The sequence below is a fragment of the Mustela erminea genome, chromosome 6 (assembly GCF_009829155.1).
Source record: "Mustela erminea isolate mMusErm1 chromosome 6, mMusErm1.Pri, whole genome shotgun sequence".
Taxonomy (NCBI): domain Eukaryota; kingdom Metazoa; phylum Chordata; class Mammalia; order Carnivora; family Mustelidae; genus Mustela; species Mustela erminea.
The window spans coordinates 52,822,985-52,842,248 of record NC_045619.1 but is presented as its reverse complement, the minus strand read 5'-3'; the positions used below and the strand labels follow the sequence as shown (position 1 = coordinate 52,842,248).

Here is a 19,264-nt window from a genome sequence, read left to right as displayed (position 1 = left end):
CCCAGTAACTGTACTCCTTTGCCTTCAGAGAGATGGAGGTAGCAGGGGAACATGAAAAAGAGAAAAATAAAGGTCACCTGTTTAATATTTGCAAAATTTAGTCACTCCTACAAAGGCAAATATTTAAAATGCAAACATCCATGGTTAAGTAATATTTCAATAGTTTAATTGCTCACTTACAGATGAAACCTTGGGCAAATTACTCAACTTGAGGGATTCCAATCTCAATATCTATTAAATGATACTAACCAACCCTTTACGAAATAGCTGTTTAAAATATCTAATATATGTGGAATTAATTTTTAAATTATGACATCAATTAGGCTTATAACTAATAAGAATAAAAATAGTCTATCAAATAAAATTATAATACACTGATGCCTTCTTTCCTATGAAGATCAAAGAAATAGAAGGGAAAAAAGTATAGATGGGAAGGTTTAAAAAATGATAATTTTTATCACTTACTTTATTTTTGAAAGAGTAGATGATTCAGATAAAAAATATCCAGATGCCAGAAAGGGATTAAATGAGAGGCACTATCTGAATGATTATGGATACCTTATTTTTTTTCAAGATTTTTATTTATTTATTTGACAGACAGAAATCACATGTAGACAGAGAGGCAGGTGGGGGAGGGGGAGGGAGAAGGCTCCCTGCTGAGCAGAAAGCCCGATGTGGGGCTTGATCCCACGACCCTGGGATCATGACTGGAGCCAAAGGCAGAGGCTTTAACCCACTGAGCCACCCACACACCCCTATGGGTAGGTTATTTAACTGGCTCTGAGCTTCTCTGCTTTAGAACAAAACCTTAGCATTTATGCAATTTAAAAATCTGAGATTTTAATTTCTGAAGAGTGGATCTAAAGTTACATGGTATATAGTTTTGCTAAGGAATAACTTAAAATACATACAACATGATGATTGGGCTAGAGCAGACCACTTGGAGAAAGAGAGAACCAAATTTGACTTCCAAATTCTGCAAGTAAACTGTCTCTGTTACTCTCTTCTCCTGGTCTCATACCTATTAACTTTGAAAAGTAATAAAATAGTTTCCATGTTTCAGATTGTCTGGTTTGGTTTTGTTTTTTAAGTGTTAAGAGTCCATGTTGGAAGTAGAAGGGAAAGGATAGTAAAACAATTTAAGAAAATAATAGCTCTCTTTTGCTTAATTGTAAATTAACTCTATACATAAATGTCTTAAACCTGCAGCTATTGAATCATTAAAGTTTTGAGGAGCCACATTTTATGTATGGTTTACTGATTTAGTGAGTAGGCAGGGATTTTATCTTACTGTATATTCAGATTTGGGGACTGGCAAGTTTTAGCTGTCATGAACATGAAGAATATGATATATGTATCATATCAGATTGCTAGGAGGATTTATACAGAGACTGCTTAACACAATTCCTTCCAAGTAGTAAATACGTAGGAAACACATTCTCTTTCAGCTCATAGGGATTCAGAGTATGGAGAGATTATAGTGAGCTGACTAGTTCAGGAAAGTTTTTGTGTCAAAGGTGTCGCTTGGGATAATTCCCAAAGAAGGGGTAGAATTGTGCCTGGAAATATGCAGGGACAAGGATGTGGGGGTAAATAGGATATGGGAGAATATAACAGATAAAGGAAACTTATCGACAAAGTCAAGAGAGTAAACTCACAGGAACACCTGGCTGGCTCAGCTGGTAGAGCATGCAACTCTTGATCTTAGGGTTATAAGTTCAAATCCCACATTTGGTGTAGAGATTACTTAAAAATAAAATTTTAAAGAAAAGAACGAAAAAGAAAGAAGATTTCCCATACCTCTGAGTAATTATATTCAATGATTAGAACTAAAATACTGCAATATAACACATTTTATATGAACTTGTTTTTTTGGTAAGTAAAGATAATTTATAAGCATATAAGCATAAGCGTATATTTGACATAAGCATATATTTTTGAACCTGGAAGTATTAATATTAATATATTAATATTGATTATCTCAAGAGGGTAAGAATGAAGAATGTTAATCTAATGCACTGTGTACTTGTATGTGCTTACACATTATTGACAGAAATAAAAATTTGTTGATAAAAAAATTACTGATTTGGGGGCACCTGGGTGGCTCAGTGGGTTAAGCTTCTACCTTCAGCCCAGGTCATGATCTTTGGGTCCTGGGATCAAGTCCTGCGTCAGGCTCTCTACTCGGCAGGGAGCCTGCTTCCTCTCTCTCTCTCTCTCTGCCTGCCTCTCTGCCTGCCTCTCTGCCTACTTGTGATCTCTGTCTGTCAAATAAATAAATAAATCTTTTCAAAATAAATAAATATTTATTTATTTATTTATTTGACACAGAGAAATCACAAGTAGGCAGAGAATCAGGCAGAGAGAGAGAGAGGAGGAAGCAGGCTCCTTGCTGAACAGAGAGCCCAATTCTGGGCTCGATCCCAGGACCCTGGAATCATGACCTGAGCTGAAGGCAGAGGCTTAACCCACTGACCACCCAGGCTCCCCTAACTTAACCCCTTTTAAGACATGTATATTGTCTCCAGAATGTCAAGAGGCATCACCTACCTTGTAGTGCATATGAATTCAGATCAATGTTGCTACTAAGCTCTTTAAAAACTATTTGAAATACTGAAACAGCACTGGAGAATTTCTGAAAATTGAAGAATAAAGAAGCCACCTGGAATCACGCCAAAAGCTAATTACATTTTAGGGGACTAGTTGAGCTACCTGTAATCAGCAACTCAAGGCTTTCTATTAACTCACTGACTATGAATTACCTGCCTGACTCCCTGGAATATATATATATATATATTTTTTTTTTCCACCATTCTGGATTTTATTGTTGCTTCTTGTACAACAGCTTTCATTATCTCTTTTTACTGAGGATTCTTTCAAATTCTGTGACAGACATCCTAAAGCTGAAGGTTCTATCAACTTCTTTTCCACACAACTACTAGGGCTATTACTACTGACACCTGCTTTCTCTTCTGGCTTATGTGAAAGGCCATCAGATGTGGAAGGTGCATATTCTAGGTGCTTCTGCAGTTCAGGAGTACTGGAAGTTTCCAGCTCTGCTGTAGAAGGCTTTGTAGATAAGCACTCCACAGGAAGGCCAGTTGATGACTGAGAAACAGATTCCAATTTGTTTTCCTTATCAGTGTTGGTCTTCAGTTGGGTACAGCTACCTTTTGGTTCACTAAGGGGTTTTAAGTCTTCTGTTCCAATCTGAGAGAACTTTGAAGACAGTAATCCTACTTTGCAGACCATGTCCGGTTTTGTTCTCAGTATTTCAGGCTTTGTATTGAGAGAGGAAGAAAGTTCTTCTGGTAAAATCTGTTTATGACATCCTTGAGGAATTTTTGCTCCAAGGTTAGGTGGCGAGTTGGCAGCCTGGGGAGTGCTCTGCTGCCTTGGGTCCTTACTGGGTGGAGTTGCTGCAGTGCAGCCGAGCAGTATCTCCTTAAAGACTGTTGGGGGAACAGACTGCACAGGACACATACTGGGAGAGGCCTCAGAGCAAGATTTTGCTTGTTTGGAAACTAGGCTTCCATTATTCTCAGAAGACTTGCGTTTTACAGTGCCAATTCTTGTAGAATTACCACATGTCACAAAGTTATCATGTACAACTTCAACATGAATCAGTGATGGATCGACAATTTTCAGAGCTGGAATCTCCTCACAGTTGACTTGAAGAGTTTTTGATGCTGGGTTCATATATATATGAAATAAGGTTAAACACAATGAAGAGATAGAATATGACTATAAAAATAAAAATTTAAAAAGGTATTGATAAGACGGTTAAAATAGGAAAGAGGAAAAATTTTTTTTTAATTAGGAAAAGAAAAAATAAAGAAAATTTTAAAAAGTTAACTTTGGAAGACTAAAGAATCATGGGGGAAAAGCCATGAATTCTATGTGCTGTATCCCCTAGCTCTGGAGTTCCTCAGTTCTCATTGATAGGTAAGCTTGGTCTCAGCTGTATGTTCTTGCTAATCTTCTGGGGGAGGGACCTGTTGCTGTGAATCTCAAATGTCTTTGCCCGAGGCAGAATTGCAATGCCCTTGCCAGGGGCCAGGCTAACTAATCATCTTGGGTTTACTCTCAGGAGCTTTTGTTCCCTGAACACTTCTGTACTGCTTTGGAGGACGAGAATGAAGACCGCAGCCTCCCAGTCTCCAGCCTGGAGGAGCCAAGAGATTGGGACCACACTCCTCAGTACGCCCTCAGAGAAAAGCAGTCAATCCCTACCATTTCCCTGGTCTCGAGCAGCACCCCAAGCTCATGAGGCCTGTGACTGAGGGTTTCTGTCTCTGGCACATGGCTCCATTTGGAGTCTCCAAACCCAGTCGATTCCTGTAGTGTGCTCCCACGCCACTCCTTCCAGAGGAGGAAAGAGGGGGTCTCCCCAGATCTGCCTCCTGTGGGGCCCCTGCTTGAAGAAGTATATACATTTCTCCACTGTGCCTCAGATCATAATTTAAGGTAACCTCGAGCTGAAAGCTCACTCCTCAGCTCCATCTCTGTAACCGGCTTCCCCACTCTGACGCCTGGGAGCTCTGTCTGGTCTTTCTGTGACCTCGTAAGTCCTGAGACCACACTGTCCCAGCCAGGGTTCCACTCCACCCCACCCCCCACCCCGCTTAGCTACTGGAGCAATGTCCCTCCGTGGACTAGACTTCTGAAAGTTCTGACCCTGTGCTCCACCTCTCCACCGGACCCAGCTGATGGAGGCTCCCTCCCCCTCCTGCGGTCTCTCTTCCCATATATCACCCCAAACTCACTTCTCTGCACGTCCTACCTTCCAGAGTAGTCACTTTTCTGTTCATAGAATTGTTACTATTCTTTTCTTTGATCGCCTGTTAAGTTTGTAGGTGTTCAGAATACTTTGATAACTATCTAGCTGAATTCTTGGGACCAGACGAAATTTAGGTCTCCTTTTCCTCCGCCACATTGCTCCTCCCTAATGTAAATCTTTTTATGCATTGAATAATCACCAGTAATTCATTATATATGTGTACTTTTATGGCTATATATTCAGGAATTCAGATATTAATGCTCTATAACACAAAGAATGCCTATAAAACTGTAACATCCTTGAAGCAACTTTCAGCAGACTGGCTGGGTAAAGCACTACTCAGGAGTAAAAAATATAATTCTTACACCAGGCAGTGATAGAATGTTCATCTTAATGCTTTTAGTCCATTGACATTTGCTATAGAACCAAATGTAGCAAGACATATATATTGTTAGGAAAAACACATTTATGGTTGAAAATGCTTGCTATCCTGCATTTTTCTCTGATATCAGCCCTCTTCTCTACCCAGGCAGTATGTAGTCCTGGGCCCCTCCCTGCTCCACACTGGGACCCCTGAGAAAGGCTATCTGAACAAGGCAGTATCTGTAAGTGCTTCCTTGGAGTCCACTGGGGGCAACCAGAGCCTCTTCACTGACCTGGTGGTGGAGAAGGACTTATATCACTGCATCTCCTTCACTTGAGTACTATCTGCCTGTCCTTGTTTGATACAGCATATTGAGTCATGGTGATGGGGAAATGGTGCTGAATCCCAAAGAATGACTTTAATGTTAGTGAGGACTTCATAAAGTACTAAAGAGAGTGGGTTTTCAGCTACTAAGGACAAAGTATGGATCTTCCACCAACTTAGGAAAGAAATATTTTTTATGTGTGAAAATCCAATTTAAGTTCTAAAAAAAGAATCCTATTAGCCATAGAAAACATATGACTTGGTCTGAGAGATTTTTGAGCTTTGATATATAACCATCTCTTTAAGGCCAAAGTAGGACAGTGCCTAGAAAAAGATTATACAAAAATCTCAAGGTAGGACAGCATGTAGCAGAATGTTTCCCCTGTGGTGAGATGTTAGACATCTTTGTCCCCTGAATGTATAAATGGTGCGAGATAGTCAAAGCAAACATCCAGTACCTCTTTGAAGTTGCCCAGATTGCTATACTCAGCTATCATATTCTCCCACGTTTTTACAGAGAGACTTCTTTCCATTCCTCTACGACGTATATACTCTGTTAATAGGAGAATGATTTAAGAATGAGAGTTCCTGGTAAGCTGTATGGAGATTTGGGTCCCACTGATGTGTGCTCTCACTGATCTATTTCCCCTATATCTTATATTATTATCTTCAAGCATTTCTAGAGAAATATTTATATTTAGCAATTTGTGAGGTTGAGAGAGAGACAGAAAACAGTCATGGATTAAGGATTGGGAGGGAAAAGATTGTGTGGCTCCTCGGCAGTGTTCTTTGTTCCGTAGCTCCCAAGGATCTCATCCTCTTCAGAGGTGGCATTCCTCACTGTCCAGATAAAGGGACCAACACAAGACTTTAGGAAGAGGAACACAGTGCTGGTAAAGAATGCTCAAAGTCTGGTCTTTGTCCAGACAGACAAACCCATATATAAACCAGCACATACAAGTATGTCAGGAAATTCCTCTATTTCTCTTAGTCAGGGGGCAGTGCTGAGAAGGAGAGGACTCCCCTCAGCAGGTTTTGTAGAGTGAACTGCTTTATCATGTCTGAGTCTTATCAGGGAATTTCTTTTTCAGTAAAATTCCATATTGTCTCTGTGGATGAGACTTTTCACCCCCTGAATGAACTGGTAAGTATCTCGAGAGTTATGGCTTTGGTGGACGGTTGGGTGGGAGTAGCCCCCCAAGTGGGAGCAGGGAGGTCCAGTAACAGCAAGAAGACAAAAAAACATTCCTTTTGGAACCTGGGCTCCAGCCACACCACAGATCTAGAGCCTTATGGAAGGCCTAACTGAAGGGTGAGAGATGAGGAAGATATTTCTCTTACACAGTAATTAATCATTTGACAATAGCTAGATTTATTGCTGTGAACACAATACATTAAACATAATGAAGAGACACAATAAAGAAGTTAGGCACTATCCATAGCCATACTCTCAAGGAGTTTATGATTAATTAAAGTGTGAAGAGTTTCATTGATTCTGAATATATCTCTCCATCTATCTGTAGTAGACAATATTGTAATATGGTAATAAATACATATATGTATATTATATTTTTTTCTATAATATGTATTAATACATAATGTAGCATAGATATCATATAGAATATATATTATATACAAAGATTTCATTTTTGCTAACTGGGTGTCCCTTCTTCTAACTAGCTTTCAACAAGGCAAAGAAACAAAGCTACTTTAAAAACACTGAAAAAATAAAGTAAAATAAACACAGTTTTTAAATTAGAAAAAATATGCTTGGTTAACTCTTAACCAAATCATTCTGAGAACTCTATTCCTATTTGGTCTTAATTATAATAACATATCACTCTATTAATATCCACTTCCTAATTAATGCAACTAAACAGTATAGTCATATTCTTTATCTCAGTACCTAATTACTAGTAAATAATATTAATAAATTAGTAAATATTAATAAAACTTATTCACCAATAATATTTTTTAAGGAAATGGCAACACAATGATTGTTGTGGAAATATTTACTCTTAGAACTATTTACTGGTTTCCCTAAGTAATTCTAGTTCTCTAATATTTCAGGTTAAACTTTATCATATCTTACTACAGATACTATTTTTCCTAAGTAAGCTATTGAATCATGAGTCTGATATCACAGCCTTTGGTGAAATTCTAACACATTGCTTCTTTCCTTTTTTCAAATAGATTCCACTGGTATACCTTGAAGTAAACAACAGAGTCTCATATAAAGAAATCAACATATTTAAAGTTAGAAATTTTGATATTCCTTACAGACAAATTACTATTTTAAAAAATCCCTTCAGATCTGAAATTTCCTACTCCTAAATGTCAGGTTTATTCTATTTTATCTTTCTTCTGTGTTTATCTCCTCTGAAGGCAAGGCCAGTTACCAACCCCATTTGTCATTTGTTTGGTTCAAGGACTATCATGGCTACATAATTACTCCCCTTGCTCCTTGTTTATCTCTAGGACCCAAAAAGAAATTGAATTGGACAATAGCAGAGTCTCAGATTGGAGAGTGGCCTCCAACAGCTGGCCTTTCCTCTTTCGTCTGAGCCCATTCAGGGTTCTTACAAGGTGGTGGTACAGAAGGAATCAGGTGAAAGGATAAAGCACCCCTTCACTGTAGAAGAATTTGGTATGCATTCTGAAAAATGAAAAAGATATAACTTTTTGTTTCATACCATGCACTCACTTAGACTTTCTGAATGTCCCATAGGTATGTTGAACTTGGATTAGAATCAACTTGAGCGGTTTGTAAAGACATCATAATTCTATGCACCAGAAACTCACAAGAGCTTGAATTTCAGTAGCAAGTTATACTTTGCTGAGTATCAAAATTCTTATTTCAGTGGAGCCAACATCCCTTGATAGTGTCGTTGAGATCTGCTGTGATCATAAAGTCGTTTAAATTTTGCATGAATTGTTAAAATTTATCATCTTAAAGCTGGCACTTGAAAAAATGGATCTAGCATTTCAGGGTATTATATTGGGAAAAGTTATAGACATGAAATATTTGTATTTCCATTAAAAGTTCACCAGTCTCCCTATTTCCATTATCTCTACCAACAGTGCTTCCCAAGTTTGAGGTCAAAGTTCAGGTGCCAAAGAAAATCAGTATCCTGGATGAAAAAGTGAACATATCAGAATGTAAGATGTGAGTTAAATTGCTTTTGTCTGAAATTTCATATTTTGCCTCAATTTTGAGTCATTATATATATAATTATAAGTTAACTTTCTGCAGAATTTAAAAATTAAAAGTTTATTTCAATGACTTATTCCAACTGCTTATTACTAAATTTTTCAAATATACAAAGGAATAGAGGACCCCCATAATCATGGTTTTAACAATTGACATCATTCTATATTTGCTACATTGGGTTTTTTTTGCTTTAATATTTCAGGATAAATTACAAAGATCATGACATTGTGCCCTAGATGCAGTACTATGTACCTCCAAAAATTACTGACATTTTTTCCCTGCATAGTTATGATGCCATTATGACACTTTACAACATTAAAAGTATTTTTCCAGTACTAAATCTTATTTTACAATCAAGTTCCCTCAATCTTTCTAAAAATGCTGTTTACTCATTGCTTTCCGTTATTATGACTCAAGTGTACCCTTTTGTTCCAACTCTCTGCAATGGAAATTTTCAACTGAATGCAAAAGTTAACAAAATAGTAAAATGAAAATCCATGTACCCAACTATGATAAAAATTATGAAATTTTGACAATTTTGTTCCATTTATTCTCCCCCCTTCCAATTTTTTTCTCCAATACTTTTTTTAACAAGCCATGGGAATCTGTAAATATATTAAAGCTTTGAAAGTCCTTAACCTCAGGGTGCCTGTGTGGCTCAGTCTGTTAAGCTTCTGTCTTCAGCTCAGGTTATGATTCCAGAGACCTGGGACTGAGCCCTGCATCAGGCTTCCTGCTCATAGAGAGCCTCCTTCGCCCTCTCCCTCTGTCTGCTGCTCTACCTACTTGTATTTTCTCTCTCTCTCTTTCTCTCTCTCTGTCAAAAAATAAATAAGTAAAACCAAAAATCTTTAACCTCTTTTTCTCCCCATGATGTTAATTTATTGAAAAGCGTAGGTCATTTGGTTTGCAAAAGCCCCACTTGCTGGATTTGCCTGATTGCTTCCTAATGGTAGATTGAATTGATTAATTTCAGTTTCTCCTCTGGCCAGTTTCAAGAGGATACCTGGAGTATTTTGCATAGATAGGTCATAGATCCTCTTGATGAAGTGTAATAACAGATTTTTAAAACCTGAAATAATCTGTTTTTAATTTTTTTAGAAACCTCCATGCTGTTTTTCATTTATACTGCACCATTTTACATTTCCATCAACAATGTGCATAATGACTAGTATCATAAAGTTTCTCCCTATATTTTTGACAGAAATTTTATAATTTCAGGTGTTATAGTTAAGTCTTTAATCTATTTTGAGTCAATATTTGTGTATGGTGTAACATAAGGGTTTAGTTTCATTCTTTTACATGTAGATACCCAGTTTTCCTGACAATTTTGTTGACGATACTATCCTAGTGACTATGTATTTTTGGCACTTTCCAAAGACTAACAGGATATATATATAAATAAATTTATTTCTGGGCTTTGATCCATTAAAAAAGTAAAAAGCTTTTCCTTTTTTCTCAAGACTGTTTTGAGTTTTTAGGGTCTTTTGTTGTTCTATATGAATTTTAAGATTTTTTTTCTATTCCTGTAAAGAATGCCATTATGATTTTGATAGGGACTGCATTGAATCTGGAGATTGCCTTGGATAGTATGGCTATCTTAATATTGTCTTCCAATCCATGAACATAGGATGCCTTTCCATTTATTTATGACTACATTCTTTCATTGATGTTTTGTAGTTTTCAGTGTACAAGTCTTTCACCTTCTTGGTTAAGTGTATTACTAAATCTTTTATTATTTTTTTCTGCTATTGTAAATAGGATTGCTCTCTTCATTTCTTTCTCATATAATCCATTGTTAGTGTACAGAAACACAGCTGGGTTTGTATGTTGATTTTGTATCCTGCAACTTTATGGGATTGATTTATTAGTTCTAACAGTTTGTGTGTGTGTGTGTGTGTGATGGCATTAGAGGGGATTCTATATATTATATTATGTCCTCTGCAAATAGTGATAGTTTTACTTCTTTTCTGATTTGGATGACTTTTTTTTTTTGGTATGCTTTCTATTTTTTTATTTGAGTATAGGTGACACATAATGTGACATCAGTTTCATTTGTACAACAAATAAAACAATTTTATATGTTATGCTGAGCTCAGTTCAAGTGTGGCTACCATCTGTCACCATATAACGTGATTACAATGTCATTGGATATATTCCTTTTGCTGTACCTTTTACTCCCATGACTTATTCATTCCATAACTGGAAGCCTGTGTCTCCCATTTCCTTTCACCCATTTTGTCCATCCCCTCTAGCAATCATTAATTTGTTCTCTGCATGTATAAACCTGATTCTTCCTTTTGTTTGTTTATTCATTTTTTGTTTTCCAGATTCCATACATAAGTGAAATTATACAGTATCTGCTTCTCTGTTTATTTCATTTAACATAATACCCTCCAGTTTCAACCATGTTATTGTAAATGGCAAGAACTCATCCTTTTTATTGTTGAGTTGTATCTTCTTTATCCATTCATCTATTTTTTTTAAAGATTTTGTTTATTTATTTATTTGACAGAGATCACAAGTAGGCAGAGAGGCAGGCAGAGAGAGAGGAGGAAGCAGGCTCCTTGCTGAGCAGAGAGCCAGATGCGGGGCTCAATCCCAGGACCCTGGGATTATGACCTGAGCCAAAGGCAGAGGCTTTAACCCACTGAGCCACCCAGGTGCCCCTCCATTCATCTATTGATGGATACTTGGGTTGCTTCCATACCTTGATTATTGTAAAAAAAATGTTGCAGTAAACATGGTGGTGCATATATCTTTTCAAATTAGTATTTTCATTTTCTTTCAAATTAGTATTTTCATTTTCACTTTCATTTTCTTTCATTTTCATTTTCTAAATATCCAACAGCAGGATTATTGGGTCATATGGTGATTACATTTTCAATTACATTCGGATGCATGTGCCCCTTGACTATTGGTCTTAATCAGTATGACATTTATCAATTTTTTTTAATTTTTAATTTTTTATTTTTTTATAAACATATAATATATTTTTATCCCCCGGGGTACAGGTCTGTGAATTGCCAGGTTTACACACTTCACAGCACTCACCATAGCACATACCCTCCCCAATGTCCATAACCCCACCCCCCTTCTCCCAGCCGCCCTCCCCCCAGCAGACCTCAGTTTGTTTTGTGAGATTAAGAGTCACTTATGGTTTGTCTCCCTCCCAATCCCATCTTGTTTCATTCATTCTTCTCCTACCCCCTTAACCCCCCATGTTGCATCACCACTTCCTCATATCAGGGAGATCATATGATAGTTGTCTTTCTCTGCTTGACTTATTTCGCTAAGCATGATACGCTCTAGTTCCATCCACGTTGTCGCAAATGGCAAGATTTCATTTCTTTTGATGGCTGCATAGTATCCCATTGTCTATATATACCACATCTTCTTTATCCAGTCATCTATTGATGTACATCTAGGTTCTTTCCATAGTTTGGCTATTGTGGACATTGCTGCTATAAACATTCGGGTGCACGTGCCCCTTCGGATCACTACGTTTGTATCTTTAGGGTAAATACCCAGTTGCAATTGCTGGGTCATAGGGCAGTTCTATTTTCAACATTTTGAGGAACCTCCAAGCTGTTTTCCAGAGTGGTTGCACCAGCTTGCATTCCCACCAACAGTGTAGGGGGGTTCCCCTTTCTCTGCATCCTCGCCAGCATCTGTCATTTCCTGACTTGTTAATTTTAGCCATTCTGACTGGTGTGAGGTGATATCTCATTGTGGTTTTGATTTGTATTTCCCTGATACCAAGTGATATGGAGCACCTTTTCATGTGTCTGTTGGCCATCTGAATGTCTTCTTTGCAGAAATATCTGTTCATGTCTTCTGCCCATTTCTTGATTGGATTATTTGTTCTTTGGGTGTTGAGTTTGCTAAGTTCTTTATAGATTTTGGACACTAGTCCTTTATCTAATATGTCATTTGCAAATATCTTCTCCCATTCTTTCAGTTGTCTTTTGGTTTTGTTAGCTGTTTCCTTTGCTGTGCAAAAGCTTTTGATCTTGATAAAATCCCAATAGTTCATTTTTGCCCTTGCTTCCCTTGCCTTTGGTGATGTTCCTAGGAAGATGTTGCTATGGCTGAGGTCGAAGAGGTTGCTGCCTGTGTTCTCCTCAAGGATTTTGATGGATTCCTTTCTCATATTGAGGTCTTTCATCCATTTTGAGTCTATTTTCGTGTGTGGTGTAAGGAAACGGTCCAGTTTCATTTTTCTGCATGTGGCTATCCAATTTTCCCAACACCATTTATTGAAGAGGCTGTCTTTTTTCCATTGGACATTCTTTCCTTCTTTGTCAAAGATTAGTTGACCATAGAGTTGAGGGTCTATTTCTGGGCTTTCTATTCTGTTCCATTGATCTATGTGTCTGTTTTTGTGCCAGTATCATGCTGTCTTGATGATGACAGCTTTGAAGAAATGGATGCATTCCTAGGAACATATAAACTACCACAAATGAACCAGGAAGAAATAGAAAACCTGAACAGACCCATAACAAGTAAGGAGATTGAAAGTCATCAAAAATCTCCAAACAAACAAAAGCCCAGGGCCAGACATCTTCCCGGGGGAATTCTACCAAACATTTAAAGAAGAACTAATTCCCATTCTCCTGAAACTGTTCCAAAAAATAGAAATGGAAGGAAAACTTCCAAACTCATTTTATGAGGCCAGCATCACCTTGATCCCAAAACCAGACAAGGATCCCATCAAAAAAGAGAGCTATAGACCAATATCCTTGATGAACACAGATGAGAAAATTCTCACCAAAATACTAGCCAATAGGATTCAACAGTACATTAAAAGGATTATTCACCACAACCAAGTGGGATTAATTCCAGGGCTGCAAGGTTGGTTCAACATCCGCAAATCAATCAATGTGATACAACACATCAATAAAAGAAAGAAAAAGAACCATATGATACTCTCAATAGAAGCCTGAAAAGGCATTTGACAAAGTACAACATCCCTTCCTGATCAAAACTCTTCAAAGTGTAGGGATAGAGGGCACATACCTCAATATCGTCAAAACCATCTATGAAAAACCCACCGCAAATATCATTCTCAATGGAGAAAAACTGAAAGCTTTTCCGCTAAGGTCAGGAACACGGCAGGGATGTCCATTATCACCACTGCTATTCAACATAGTACTAGAAGTGCTAGCCTCAGCAATCAGACAACAAAAGGAAATTAAAGGCATCCAAATTGGCGTAGAAGAAGTCAAACTATCATTCTTCGCAGATGATGTGATACTATATGTGGAAAACCCAAAAGACTCCACTCCAAAACTGCTAAAACTTTTACAGCAATTTAGTAAAGTTTCAGGATATAAAATCAATGCACAAAAATCAGTTGCATTTCTCTATACCAACAACAAGACAGAAGAAAGAGATATTAAGGAGTCAATCCCATTTACAATTGCACCTAAAACCATAAGATACCTAGGAATAAACCTAACCAAAGAGGCAAAGAATCTATACTCAGAAAACTATAAAGTACTCATGAAAGAAATTGAGGAAGACACAAAGAAATGGAAAAATGTTCCATGCTCCTGGATTGGAAGAATAAACATTGTGAAAATGTCTATGCTACCTAAAGCAATCTACACATTTAATGCAATTCCTATCAAAGTACCACTTATCTTTTTCAAAGTAATGGAACAAATAATCCTAAAATTTATATGGAACCAGAAAAGACCTCAAATAGCCAAAGGAATATTGAAAAAGAAAGCCAAAGTTGGTGGCAACACAATTCCGGACTTCAAGCTCTATCAATTTTTTTTTTTTTAATTTCTCTCAGCTCAACAGCAAAAGCTGCATCACCCAGGAAGTAAAATCAAACATACTCCAGATTAAAAATATGGGTTCTGAAATGCAACTTAAAGTGGAAGCCAAGATCAGAAAAGAGGGAACAGGTTTGAACTCTGAATTAATATAGGGAGTGAAACAATAAACATTTGTTTGTTTTCCATAACAAAAAAAGGGTCATAGGAAGGTGAAAGGAAATGAATTTGAGTACTAAAATAACTTCCAAGAGAACTTACTCCTCTCAACATATTCTTAGACCTAGTATTTACTAGAAATGGGACCAGTGAAATCACAAAGATTGTAACCAGACTCAAGTTTGTGAAAGTGGATTCACACTTTAGATGAAGAATCCCCTTCTTTGGACAGGTAGAGTATATTGCAATTCACAAGAAATGAAATATTCAATTGTACCTATCTTTGGGGCACAATGACATAGCCTACAACTAGTTAATGCTATCAGTTAATTAATATGACCCAAACCATGAAGCCAAGCAAAACTATTTTCTTTCATAAATGTCACTGACAAAATGTGCAAGCACATACTGTAGTATTTTGAGAATCAGAGGTATTCTTTCTTTCCAGAACATATAGCTGATGAAGATGCTTAATATGATGTGAGTTAATTATTATGTCAAACATTTCTACCACCCATCTGACATTAAATGTATATCCACTGATATCCAGACAGCATCAAAATTTTAAGAGAATTTCTCACAAATGAGTCTCAGTTTATGACTACCCATATCCTCCTTTACACCTGCTGTTCTATTTGGTAATAGATAAGTGGTTTTGCTTTTATTTTTTTCTCTTTCAATTTTTTATTTAAATTTTAGTTAATTAACATATAATGTAATGTTGGTTTCAGGAGTAGAATTTTATGATTCATCACTTTCATATAACTCCCGGTGCTCATCACAAGTGCCCTCCTTAAACCCATCACCCATCAAGCCCATCCACCACCCACCACCCACCACCTTCCATCAACCCACAGTTTGTTCTCTATCATTAAGACTTGTCTTATGGTTTGCTTCCCTCTATATCTCTTTTTTCTTTTCCTACCCATATGTCTAGACCGGATATGTGTAGTTTTAATTTTAGGCATAGGAACTATAATAGTGTACATTTTATGGCCATTATAATTAAATTACTTTCAAACTTAAGGTTTACATGTTAATTTTAACTAATAATTTTACCCCTTTTTTAAGCATTTATAATTATTTACTCATTCCATAATTATTTCTTTAAATTACATATAATTTTTCTTAAAAAAAAAAAAAAGCACCTTTTGTGGGCAGCTTATGTGGTTTGTTTCAGGAGATGAAAAAGACCTGAGGATCCAAAAAAAAAAAAAAAGAAGAAGAAGAAGAAGAAGAAAAAGGTGAAAGACATGAGGTTACAAATGGGAAAAAAAATAAAATTTTGTAATAAATATGGAAAATATGGAAGGGCTTTTTCTGAATGTGCTTTTGCTTTTTCTTTCAGTTATGGTAGCAAAAGAATTTCGACCCATGAGTTCTGTCTTCTCTGAATATTATCCACATAATTTATCAAATTATTTTCTTCTTTATGTGCTTCTGGTGGTCGGGAAAGATGTGCCCATCCCCAATAAACTTGTCTTTATCTTTGCAAATGAAGCAAATTATCTTTATAATGCAACTTGTACGGTTTTCAATCAATACTACTACTATCTTGGGTAACAAAATTTCTGTCATGGTAAGTATGAAAGAAAAAAAAACCTGAGGACAAAGAGAAATCTTAGTATACCAATCATTTATTCAAAAGTGAAGAAGCACACACATACTGTATTTGAGAGAAAGAAATAAGAAGCTACCCAACTTAGAGCTAAACTTAGGAATTAAAAATTTAATTACAAATAACAAAAACAGTAGAAGAGATACTATCAAAGTGACTGATCATTTCATTAGCCTTATCTTTAAATTTTTATGTATTATGCCAAAAAAAGTCTTATAGGATTTGGTCATGAATCATACCAGTTCTTCAATAGGTAAGTAATTCATGTAATTTGTTTTATGTTTTTTTTTCTATGTCCACTCAGATCATTTTAAGACTCATCGGAACACACACACAAACACTTAATATATATTGCCAAATGATGATAATCAAAAGATTTCTACAACCAAAAAGATTTTGTGCTTGTAATCTCAAACAAAGGAGTGGTGAAAGACAATGATTTGTTGATTCCAGCTTAGATAAATAACATTGAAATTATTTCCATTTTCCAAAATTCACATGTTAATTCAATTTAAAATATGGGATGATGCTTAATGTTTTTTATGTACTAGATAGTTGCTCTTCCCTAAGATTGAAAAGGTGAGTAGAGTGTCCCTATATTTAAAACTCTATAGTGATAGAGGTAACAGGGCTATAAATTTTTAGTATGATATATTTAAGAGCAATAATTTAAAAATGGAAACTTTATCATGAGAGCAAATAGAAAGGTCCACAAAATATACCTAGTAAATTCAGAAAAAGGAAGTAAGTGTACCCATAAAATAGCTAAGGACAACCACTGCAAGGAAAAATAAATGGAATTATCTGGTAAATAACATTTGCAAGGTTTAAAGGTCCAGAAACTACAAGATCTTGAAAATAAAAAGTCATAAGAGTGATTAGAAGCATAGATGGGAATTTGTTGGGATTATTTTTAAACAATTTGAAGCCCTTACAGTTATAAAATATTACATTAATATACATAACATTATTTTAATTAAAGCAACTTACGAGGGATTTCTATTTTCTAAATATCTCCTTTTCTGCTTGCTACATTTATTTATCATTCTCACTGAGACGTCATTGTCTGGCCTAGAGCCACAGAAGAAGAGATAAATCAGTGACGATTTAGCAGAATTAGAGCAAAAGAGATTAATTTGTAGATTATTTCCTTTTAATCACGGAAATTTGAGAAGGTAATCATTTGTTTCTTTGGTGGTCAACAGGGTCGAGGACGATGCATGGTATATGTTAGAAGGGAAGACACAAAATTTTAACTCTTCATTTTGGTGGGAAGCTAAAGTGAAGAATTTCAAGATGATGTTCTTTGTTTTTCTGTTCTATCAGGCCTACCACATGCGACCTGACTTGTGTTTTAACTTTGTATGGCTCCGAGAGGAACTCCACACAGCTCAGCACATTGCAAAGCATGTTTTCTCCTTACATGGGAATTAGAATAAGGACACGAAATATATTTGGAGTTTATCAGTAGACAAAAGTAGTTAAGGGGGGGGGGAGGGTGGGGAGTGGGCCTGGGTGGCTCAGATGTTAAGCATCTGCCTTATCATGCTCGGGTCATGATCTCAGCGTCCTGAAATTGAGCGCTGCATTAGGCTCCCTATTCAGCAGGAAGCCTGCTTCTCCCTCTCACACTCTGCCTGCCTGTGTTCCCTCTCTCGCTGTTGCTCTCTGTCAAATAAATAAATAAAATCTTTTAAGAAAAAATTAATGGGCCAGGAAAAGTGGTTAACCTGTGCATCACCATCTTCCTTTCTCAACCATGTTCCCCGTGATTTTTTTCATTTTCAAGCAGTTCATTCTTTCTACCAGAGATTCAAGAATCAAAAGCCAGTCATGTTGGTGGTAAGATGTTGAGAAGTGTGTTGGGTTCAAAAAGGTTGCTCTTTTGTTGATTTTCATTTCAGATCATGGCTAAGGGGAACATCATCAGATCAGGAACAGATGTTGTGACTATAGAACTAGGAGACAGTGAGTATCCTTAAATATGTCCCTCCATGTCCTTCCCAACATATCTAGCCTCACACTTCAGTGACAGTTTGCCAATGGGGATATTATTCCCATTATCCCTTTATAATAAGGACACAAAAGAAAATAAACATTCTCCTATGACTCTAACATTATTTTTGTTCAACACAGTCAACAAATACATTTGATTGCCTCCTGTGTGTCAGGCATTCTGCGAAGACACTTTTTTTTTTTTCACTTTAATGTGTTTCTTCTATCTGACATTTAAATTAGAAACTTCTGAAAATCTAAGCTTCCTTCCGTTTTTTAACCCTAACATAAACGTGAATTGGTCATCTTTAATCTTTGTATTACAGAGAAGAGAGTTAATGGATATCATGGATATCATGGATAATGGGGAGAAAAAAAATGATGGACTGTTTTTTTCCTATGCCAGACTCTGGAATAGCTTTATTCCTTCTGGAAAGGCTCTCTCACTTCAACTCTTAATGAAGACGCATCCTGTGTGTGCTGCAGGCATTAAACGGGGAAACTCATATGTGAATTTGAGTGCACTCCATGAATAAGTTGGGGGAAAGGAAACCAGGATTATTTTCTGTCCCAATTAAATCATGTCAGGATATAAATCACCAGAAAAAGAACCCATGAGCATTCTTGTAATTAACTGAAATTAAGGCCTGAAATATTCTGAAATATTTCACCAAACTCTGCTTCAACTCAAAGTTAAACTTAACAATGGGATTTTTTCCACAGCTGTGTGTGTGTGTGTTTTCTAAGATTTTATATATTTATTTGAGAAAGAGATTGAGAGAATGAGTGGGAAGAGAGGCAGAGAGAGAAGCAGACTCCCTGTGGAACTTGATCCCAGGACTCTGGGATCATGACCTGAGCCAAAGGCAGATGTTTAACCGACTGAGTCACCCAGGTGCCCTACAGTTTTGTTTGGTTTTGCTTTGTTTTTATAGTTCCTTTCTCTATCAAGCTGGAAAAGTAAAATATCAATTATATTTTTTATTTTCCATTTTGAAATAATACCGGGAGAGGTTTAATTTAAAAG

At 36.6% G+C, this 19,264-nt stretch overlaps 1 pseudogene; it reads left to right on the top strand.

Annotated features, from left to right (window-relative positions):
* The window catches only part of LOC116593477, a 54,623-nt pseudogene that overhangs the window by 1,764 nt on the left and 33,595 nt on the right, over positions 1-19,264 (top strand).